A 10,239-nucleotide genomic window follows, 5' to 3' on the forward strand; every position below is an offset into this window, starting at 1 on the left:
CATCAGACCAGCCATCTCGGCTAACACTTTTGAGATCAAAGCAGGCACGATTCAGATGATACAGAACTCAGTTCAGTTTGGGGGTTCTCCTACTAAAGACCCCAACATGCACATCACGGATTTCATCGAGATCTGCGATACTTTCAAGTTCAACGGTGTGACTGAGGATGCTATCAAGTTGCGACTCTTCCCATTCTCTCTTAGGGACAAAGCTAAGTGTTGGTTACATTCTCTACCACCAGGGTCTATCACTAAATGGGAAGATCTTGCTCAAAAATTTCTCACTAAATTCTTCCCTATGGAGAAGATTGCAGCAATCAGGAATGCTCTTACTCAGTTTTCTCATAAAACTGGAGAATCTCTGTGTTAGGCTTGGGATCGATCTAAAGAGATGCTAAGGAAGTGCCCATACCATGGCATGCCTGATTGGATGATTACAAACTATTTCTACAATGGATTGGGTGCTACTTCTAGACCCATGCTTGATGCAGCATCTAGAGGAGCCTTGTGGGCTAAAAACTACGATGAAACTTATGAATTGATCGAACTGATGGCTGCTAATGTATACCAGAATCCTTCCCAGAGACTGACTCAGGGAAAAGTAGCAGGAATTCTAGAGTTGGATGCAACAACTGTTATAGCTGCCCAACTTAAGGCTTTGACACTAAAGGTGGACTCTTTGGCTAATTATGGAGTTAATCAAATCACCAGTGTCTGTGAACTTTGTGCTGGTACCCATGCGACTGATCAGTGTGCTATCTCTAGTAAATCAGCTCAGTTTGTGAGCAATTTTCAGCGATCACAGCAACCCGTGCCAGCCACCTATCATCCTAACAACCGCAATCATCCGAATTTCAGCTGGAGCAATGCTCAGAATGCGGTTCAACAGCCTTATCACCAGTATCCAGCTAAGCAGTACAACCCCCCAGGTTTCCAGCAACCGCAATATGTACCAAGACAACAACTCCAGCTGCAACAAGCTAATGAGAAATCTGAATTAGAGGAGTTGAAGCTTATGTGCAAGAGTCAAGCTGTTTCTATCAAGACCTTGGAAAATCAAATTGGGCAAATTGTCAATGCTTTGCTTAATCATCATCCTGGTACATTACCTAGTGACACTGAACTTCCAGGAAAGAGGGAAGCTAAGGAGCAGGTAAAGGCAATTACGTTGAGGTCTGGAAAGGTTGCGAATCCTGAACAAACTCAATAGTTGACTGAAAAAGCTGGGGCTGAGAAAGAAGTAGAGCAACATGATGAAAAAGTGGAACCAAGGAAGACTACTGTTGAGCACACTCCTCCTAAGGGTAATACAAGGGAGAAACAGATCTATCCTCCACCACCTTTTTTGAAGCGGCTGCAGAAGAAAAAGCCGGACAAGCAATTTGAGAAGTTTCTGGAGGTGTTCAAGAAACTTCATATCAACATACCTTTCGCTGAGCTCTTGAGCAGATGCCTAGTTATGCAAAGTTTATGAAAGGTATTCTCTCTCGAAAAGTGAAGCTAGATGATTTAGAGACTGTTGCTCTCACGGAGGAATGCAGTGCTGTGCTGCAACAGAAGTTGCCTCCAAAGCTTAAGGATCCTGGAAGCTTCACTATTATGTGCACTATTGGAAAAGTGTCTTTTGACAGATGCTTATGTGACTTGGGAGCTAGCATCAATCTGATGCCCTTATCAATCTTCAAGCAGTTGGACTTGCCTGATCCAAAACTGACTTATATGACCTTACGGTTGGTCGACCGTTCTATTACGTATCCATGAGGTATTGTGGAGGATGTCTTGGTCAAGGTTGATAAACTCATCTTCCCTGCTGATTTCGTTATTCTGGATTTTGAGGAAGATAAGAAGATTCACATAATCTTGGGAAGACCTTTCTTGGCAACAGGACGAACTTTGATAGATGTGCATAAGGGTGAGCTCACAATGCGAGTACTGGATTAGGATGTAACTTTTAATGTGTTCAATGCTATGAATTTCCTACTGATAATGAGGAGTTCTTAAAAGTGGAGTTGGTCGATTCGGTGGTCACATCGTAACTTGATCAATTGCTAAGGTCTGATGCCTTAGAAAAAGCCTTGTTGGGAAATTCGGATAGTGAAGATGTCGAAGGTGAAGAACAATTATAGTATTTGAATGCTTCTCCCTGGAAAAGGAAGATTGATATGCCTTTTGAATCTCTTGGAATGGAGGAATTGAGCAAAGCTCCTAAACGCCTCAAGCCATCTATTGAGGAAGCTCATACTCTTGAGCTTAAGCCTTTACCTGAGCATTTGAGGTATGCATTTTTAGGTGATGCATATACTCTGCCAGTTATTATTGCATCTGAACTTTCAGGTAGTGATGGGGAAAAGCTTTTAAGAATCCTAAGAGAGTTCAAATCGGCAATTGGATGGACTATAGCAGATATCAAGGGAATCAACCTTTCTTATTGCATGCATAAAATTCTGCTAGAGGAAGGTAGCAAGCCTACGGTCGAGCAGCAAAGACGCCTCAATCCAATCATGAAGGAAGTAGTAAAGAAGGAAATTCTTAAGTGGCTAGATGCATAGATCATCTACCCTATTTCAGACAGTTCATGGGTAAGCCCGGTACAATGTGTGCCAAAGAAAGGTGTTATTACTGTGGTAGAAAATGAGAAGAATGAGCTTATTCCTACTAGAACAGTCACTGGGTGGAGAGTTCGCATGGATTATAGGAAGCTGGACAAAGCCACTAGAAAGGATCACTTCCCTTTTCCCTTCATTGATCATATGCTTGACAGGTTGGCTGGGCATGAGTACTACTGTCTTCTGGATGGCTATTCAGGTTACAATCAGATTTGTGTCACTCCATAAGATCAGGAGAAAACTACCTTCACTTGTCCATTTGGTACTTTCGCCTTCAGACGAGTTTCTTTTGGTCTGTGTGGTGCACCAGCCACATTTCAGAGATGCATGATGGCCATCTTTTCTGATATGATAGGCCAGAATGTGGAGGTGTTCATGGACGACTTCTCTGTATTTGGCGATTCTTTTGATGAATGCTTGCAAAATCTTGGACACGTTCTCAAAAGGTGTGTTGAGACCAATCTGGTTCTCAATTGGGAGAAATGTCACTTTATGGTGCGACAGGGCATTATTCTCGGGCACAAGGTCTCTAGTAAGGGTCTTGAGGTGGACAAAGCCAAGGTGGGGGTCATTGAGAATCTTCCTCCACCGATTTCTGTTCAGGGAATTTGCAGTTTTCTTGGTCATACGGGTTTCTACAGGCGTTTCATCAAGGACTTTTCTAAGATTTCGAAGTCGTTATGCAGTTTGCTAGAAAAAGATGTCACTTTCAAGTTTGATAATGAGTGCCTTGCAGCTTTTGAGACATTGAATAAGAGTTTAATCATGGCACCCGTTATAACTGTACCTGATTGGAGCCAACCTTTTGAAATGATGTGTGATGCAAGTGATTACGCAGTTGGAGCAGTTCTTGGGCAGAGGAAGAACAACATATTTCATGTGGTCTACTACGCTAGTAAGACCCTTAATGGTGCTCAATTGAATTATACTACTATGGAGAAAGAACTTTTGGCTATTGTCTATGATTTTGAGAAATTTCAATCTTATCTGCTTGGGACTAAGGTGACAGTTTTCATCGACCACGCCGCAATTTGATATCTCGTCTCAAAGAAGGACTCGAAGTCTAGATTGATTAGATGGGTTCTTTTGCTCCAAGAATTTGAGATAGAGATCAAGGACATAAAAGGAACTGAAAATCAAGTCGCTGATCATCTCTCGCGTTTAGAGAATCCCAATGCTACTTCATTGGATAAGACATTGATAAATGAGTCTTTTCCCGACGAGCAGTTGTTTAGAGTGCAAGAAGAAGAACCATGATTTGCAGACATTGTGAACTACCTGGTGAGTAATATCATGCCTCCCGAGTTATCTCATGCTCAAAATAATAAGTTTTTACATGAAGTGAATTGGTATATGTGGTATGAGCCATTTCTTTTTCAACAGGGAGCTAACCAAATCATCAGGAGATGTATTCCTTACAGCGAAACGGGGGGAATCTTGCGAGATTGCCACTCAACGGCTTATGGAGGACATTATGGTGGAGAAAAGACAGCAACTCGTGTTCTTCAAGCAGGTTTCTTTTGGCCGACCTTGTTTAAAGATGCGTACCAATTTGTTTTGAAATGTGATTGATGTCAACGTGTGAGTAATATGTCTAAGAGGGATGAGATGCCTCTTAATGTGCTTCTCGAGGTTGAGGTCTTCGATGTTTGGGGAATTGACTTCATGGGGCCATTTGTCTCATCTTGTAACAATCAGAATATCTTGTTGGCAGTTGATGACGTGTCAAAATGGGTTGAAGTTAAGGCGTTGACAACAAACGATGCGAAGGTGGTGCTTAATTTTCTTCATAAGCAGGTATTCACAAGGTTTGGAACTCCAAGAGTTATAATCAGTGATGAGGGATCGAATTTTTGCAATCGCAAGTTCACTAATATGATGAAAAGGTATAATGTGAATCATCGTATTGCCACGGCTTATCATCCTCAGATAAATGGTCAAGTGGAGGTATCAAATAGAGAGATCAAGCACATTTTAGAGAAGTTTGTGTGTCTATCGAGGAAAGATTGGTCTTTGAAGCTTGATGAAGCTTTTTGGGCTTATAGAACAACATATAGAACTCCTTTGGGAATGTCGCTGTTCCAGTTGATTTATGGAAAGGGGTGTCATTTGCCTGTGGAACTCTAGCATAAAGCATATTAGGCTTTGAAGAAATTGAATCTGGACTTGGATGCAACTAGAAAGAAGAGGATTCTTCAATTGAATGAACTCGACGAGTTTCGACTTTAAGCTTATGAGAACAACAAAATGTACAAGGAAAAAGTCAAGAGGTGGCACGATAGGGGTCTAGTGCTCAAAGCATTCGTGCCGAGGCAACAAGTTCTTTTATTCAACTCTCGTCTCTGTCTTTTCCCTGGAAAGTTAAAGTCAAGATGGTCAGGGCCGTTTATTATCAAAACTGTGTTTCCACATGGAGCGGTGGAAATTTTTAAGAATGATACGGGCCAGGCATTAAAGGTTAATGGTCAGAGGTTGAAGCATTACTATGGTGACACGGAAAACCGCGAGGTGGTTAGTGTCGTTCTATTGTCCATTTGATCTTGAAATTCTATGTCGAGCTAACGACGTAAAACAAGCGCTTCTTGGGAGGAAACCCAAGTATGTTGTACATTAGTAGGCAGAGGAAGCAAGAAGAAATGAGAAAAACACAAAAAAATCAGAAAAAGAAAAAAAATCAGGGCCAACTACAGAAGCTGGGCGCGCCCGCGCTGATCAAGCGCGCGGGTGTGCCGTTTTTCCAGTAACCAAGCGCGCCCACGCTGATAAAGCGCGCGGCTGCACCGGATTTCCAGGGAGTAAGCGTGCCAGCGCTGTCCTAGCGTGCGCCCGCGCCGGGTCCTGTTAAAAAAAATGAATTTCAGCAATTTTATAAGGTAAAATCGGGACTTTTACTCCAAAATCAATTCTAACCCGATTTTTACTCGTCCACATCCCATAATTCCCTCTCCTAATCAATTCCATTATACCCACGATTCCCATAATTAATTCCCACTTATATTCCTTATCAAATTCTCACCTCTCAACCTATAAATACATATACTTATACACAAACTTCTCCACCATATCACAAATTCTCAAAACCCAAATCTCTCTCAAACACTTAATTTTTATTCTCTCTCATTCAATTCCAATGGCACCCAAGAGACAAAGAACACAAGTAAGCAGCAGCACCACCGATTCTTCATCTGCGGGTTGTGTGAGGCCCAGGTTTTCTACTCCTGGGGATGAAGAGGAGTCCACGAGGCTTCTCTCGAAGCCTATTACTAAGGAGCGAGGGTTTTTGCCATCAGGGAACGATGGTAAGCTTTTGGAGATGATGCTTGAGATGGGTTGGGTTCCTTTTTGTGAGGCTCCCGCTATTGTGCCCATGAGTGTTGTGCGGGAGTTTTATGCTAACGCAAAGGCGGAGAAGAATGGTTTCACGGTGGTTAGGAGGATGACTGTCGAGTACAGTGCTGATGCTATTAGGAGGGTGATTGAGCAGCCCGCGAGGAAGATGGGTCAGGACACATGGAATGATAAAACTCCGGAGGACTTCGATTTGGATCTGATCATTGCAACTCTGTGTGTGCCTAAGACTCATTGGAAGTTCAAGAGGGGCACTACTGATTACTCCACGTTCCCTGCTTCGTGCATGAACAGGTTTGCACGGGCTTGGAACTCGTTATTTATGCTAACATCATGCCTTCTTCGCATGTGCATGAGATTACTGTGGAGCGTGCTCATCTGCTGTGGGGGATTCTGCAGGGTGATTATATTGATTTGGGGATGGTGATTTACCAGGGGATTATGAGATTTTTATAGGAGGTACTAATGGTGCTATTCCGTATGCGTCCGTAGTGACGAAGTTGTGCGTGGCAGTTGGTGTTCATTGGCAGCACATGAGCAGCTGCAGCTTCCCAGTGCTCCTATTGATAGTGCTACATTGCACAGCATGGTTGAGTGGTATGGCGGGAAGCCCGATCATCAAGGGATTGGTTACTCTTATGCCCAACTTCCAGGTGGTGAGCCTATGGAGGCAGCTATAACGGGAGGTTCTCAGCATGCCCGTCGAGCAGCTTGGAGAGCTTAGTATGGAGAGGAGGCTGGTCCATCGCAGTAGGAGCAGGCACATGAGGAGCAGGAAGGAGCTGATATGGGAGCTAGTTTGAGTTCGACGCAGTACAGGCGTCTAGCACGGAGGATGGATGTGATACACGACATCCACAGTCGGTTTGCACGTGATCTCACCCAGGCACTTGGGACTGCATTTAGAGCCACCGGAGTTGACATCCAGTGGCCAGTTTTTGGTGAGGATTCCGTGTATCCACCTCTAAACACACCTGACACTCCACCCGTTGAGGGTGAGGATTCTGATTCGCAGTAAGTATGCTTGAATTCCTTACTATTACCTTCACTGAGGACAGTGAATATTTTAAGTTTCGGGGTAGTAGTTGAAGGAATATATTTTTGTGTGAGTCTCATATAGTTGCATGTTCATGATAGTTTAGTTCATTTAGTTTGCATATGGTGCCATATAGTTTTTTTATTATATTTTTGGTAGTTATGTTATTTTGTTCATATAGTTTTCATGCATTTGCATTATAACATGATCCTTTAGACCATTTTTCCGATTGACTTGTGATATTGATGTTAGTGTAATGATGTCGTGTTTAGAGATGTTAAGTCATATCAAGTTGATTTGCATGCTAGAGACACTTGTATTTCACTAAGTCTTAGAGGTTGCTAGAGTGCTAGATCATAGTCATGGTTTGTTTGTTTGTCGAGGTTTAATCACTTGTTTATATTTAGAATTTAGGATATTCTCTTAATAATAGAAGACATGGATATTTAAAAATTGGAGAAAATTGGATTTCACTGCTAGTTGTATGGCTAGGTGTCAAATGGCTAGTAGCCGGCTCATATTTATATGAGTAGTCTAGGGTTAAATGAGATGGAGCGAAACACACTCATTCAGAAATTTGTTAAAGAGGAAAAAAAAGAAAAAAAGAAGAAAAAAAAGGATAAGTGTCATGTAAAATTGATCACGAGTGGGCTCTTTAGTACTTGAGTTATTAAGTTCTTAGGGGACTTTATGCCTAGTGACCTAAGGCTTGTATAGTCTGGGATGCACTAACCTAACGCTTGCTACATGGGTACTATTGTATAAGTCTTTTATGGACCTCACTCATTGCATGATCAAATAAGCATCTTTGTGTTGTTTTGAATAAAAACATGATTCCATAGAAAACTCCGATATAAGAATTGAAGTGTTATAAGTTATTTTGAGTCTATCTTTTATTCTTTTTATAAACTTGCGATTGTCTTGGTGAGTAGTGAGTCATGACTGTCGATCTAGTTGTGATAGTACATCTGTAAGCATTTGCACACACGTACATCTTTGGTTTGTAGGTTGATTTGTGGGATTTGGCTGATCTTTATGCGAATAACTGCATTTGCTGAGGTGTTACTTGTTGATTGGTTTAGTTATTCTATGGGGATCGTTGCATTCATTTAATTGCATTCATGCATTATTTTTCAATTGTCTTGTTCTTTGAGTCTATTTATGCTTGAGGACAAGCAACGATTCAAGTTTGGGGGTATGTTGAGTGGCATTTATGACACTTTATAATGCTCTAATAAGCTTTGAATTGATGCATTTGTACTCAAGTTGTTAAGTGTTTTAATGTGTTTACAAGTGTTTTTGCATTTTAGGCATTATCTAGGTAATCAGGTGAATTAGCATTGTTTTGGTGCTAATTTGGTGTCAAGGTGGTGTTGGAATAAAAGCTCGTTGAAGTCGGCTCGAAGCTGCAAGGAAAATGGAGAAAATAAGTTCTAGCAGAAGCCCAGCGCGCCCGCGCTGATCAAGCGCGCGGTCGCGCCGTGTCGGGATGGCAGAATCCTGTTTCTACTTGGTTTCTGAGAGAAATTATACGCTGCATGGAGCTGCTAAATAAACAACTTTAGGTCATTTTTAAGAGATATATCAAGGGAGAGACATATCAGAGCGAGGAGAGACATATCTTTGTTTTGAGTTGTAATCTTGGATGCTCGTTTCTTGTTTTGTTGAACCTATACTCTTGTGTTAACTTTGGTTTAATTATTTATTATAAAGACTATATTTGTTATACCATGCTTTCATCGGAACCCAAGTTAATGATGAGTCCGATTATGGGCTAATCGTTATCGTGGGGTTCTAGCGGATTTATTTATGGATTTCTTTAGTTAAATTGCTTCAATGCCTTAGCATGTGGTGATTATATGATAGCCTAGTATTGGTTGTGCGTATTTGTCTTATGAGCGCCGCGAACTTATAAGATAATGTGTTAATTCTTAATAAAGTGAAAGTGAATTGAAGGATTTAGAACTTGCCATGCTAGCATAGGTTCATGTATTTGTGATGCATAAATCGTAGGTAATTTTAACCATCTTACTTTCCCTATGTAATCAAGATAGATAACTTATGCTTAAACCATTGTGTTGTCAAATTCTATAGACATATAGGGTCTCAATATAATTGGTGTCTATTCAGCTTCTATCTCTTTTGTAGATGTCTGGTAGTATGGTACTCGTGCAACGAAAGTTGGCGTTTATCAGTTTCGTGTTATCTGATTAGTGTCATCACCATTGCATGTTAGGGTTGAGAACAATAAGGCTATTGAATGAAGTAATTAATGAAGTTAGAATCCCGTGTCTGTCATATATATTAATTCAGTCAATCTTATTCTCGTAGTTAAATTAGTTAGCATAATTTTTAGTTATAACAATCACAATTTGTTATCGTCTTTACATTGAATAATAACCATATCATCGGTGTATAAGTGCATAAATTAATTAATCAACCCAAGAAGTCTCTGTGGGAACGAACTAGAAAAGATTTTATACTACTTGCGAACTCGTATACTTGCGTGTATTATTAGCGCGTGTTTAGCGACTAACAATTTTCCAAGCTCAAATTCAAAAAGAATTTTGGAGCAGCCAAGCCAAGTAGAAACATGGTGGATAAATCCAAATTTAAATGTTTCAAATGTGGCTTGGCAGGAAATTTTGCAAGTGAATGTAGAAAGTCTGATTCTAACAAGAAATTTTAGCCAGTTGATTATAAACAGAAATATTTTGAGTTGCTCAAGCAAAAGAAAAGGGCTTTCATTACACAAGTAAGCTATGTCAATCTAGCCCTGATGGCCAAGTCTGATGAAACAGAAACAAGTTCTTCAAGTAATCATGGAAAGATAAAGAATCTTTGGTATCTGGATTGTGGTTGCTCAAGGCACATGACTGGAGATTCTACCCTGCTCACTGAGTTCTAGGAGAGAGCTGGCCCAAGTATTACTTTTGGAGATGACAGCAAGGGTTATACTGTGGGATATGGCTTGATTTCAAAAGATAATGTCATCATTGAAGAGGTTGCCCTAGTGGATGGTCTCAAGCACAATTTGTTGAGTATCAGCCAACTTTGTGATAAGGGCAATTCAGTAACCTTCAATTCAGAAGCCTGTGTTGTGACAAACAAGAAAAACTCACTGGTGTGAGAAAAGGGAATGTGTACTTAGCTGACTTCAACTCATCAAATGCAGAATCAGTCACTTGTCTTCTCAGTAAGGAAAGTCAAGATGAAAGTTGGCTATGGCATAAAAAGCTGTCCCATCTA

General features: G+C 40.9%; 1 non-coding gene across 1 annotated transcript; it reads right to left on the bottom strand.

The window, feature by feature from the left end:
* Nucleotides 1–313: 313 nt before the first annotated feature.
* LOC141675682 (small nucleolar RNA R71) lies at nt 314–420 on the bottom strand. Its single transcript, XR_012556323.1, has one exon. It is a non-coding gene; the product is annotated as a small nucleolar RNA R71 (small nucleolar RNA).
* Nucleotides 421–10,239: the final 9,819 nt, after the last annotated feature.

The sequence above is a fragment of the Apium graveolens genome, chromosome 7 (assembly GCF_009905375.1).
Source record: "Apium graveolens cultivar Ventura chromosome 7, ASM990537v1, whole genome shotgun sequence".
Classification (NCBI taxonomy): domain Eukaryota; kingdom Viridiplantae; phylum Streptophyta; class Magnoliopsida; order Apiales; family Apiaceae; genus Apium; species Apium graveolens.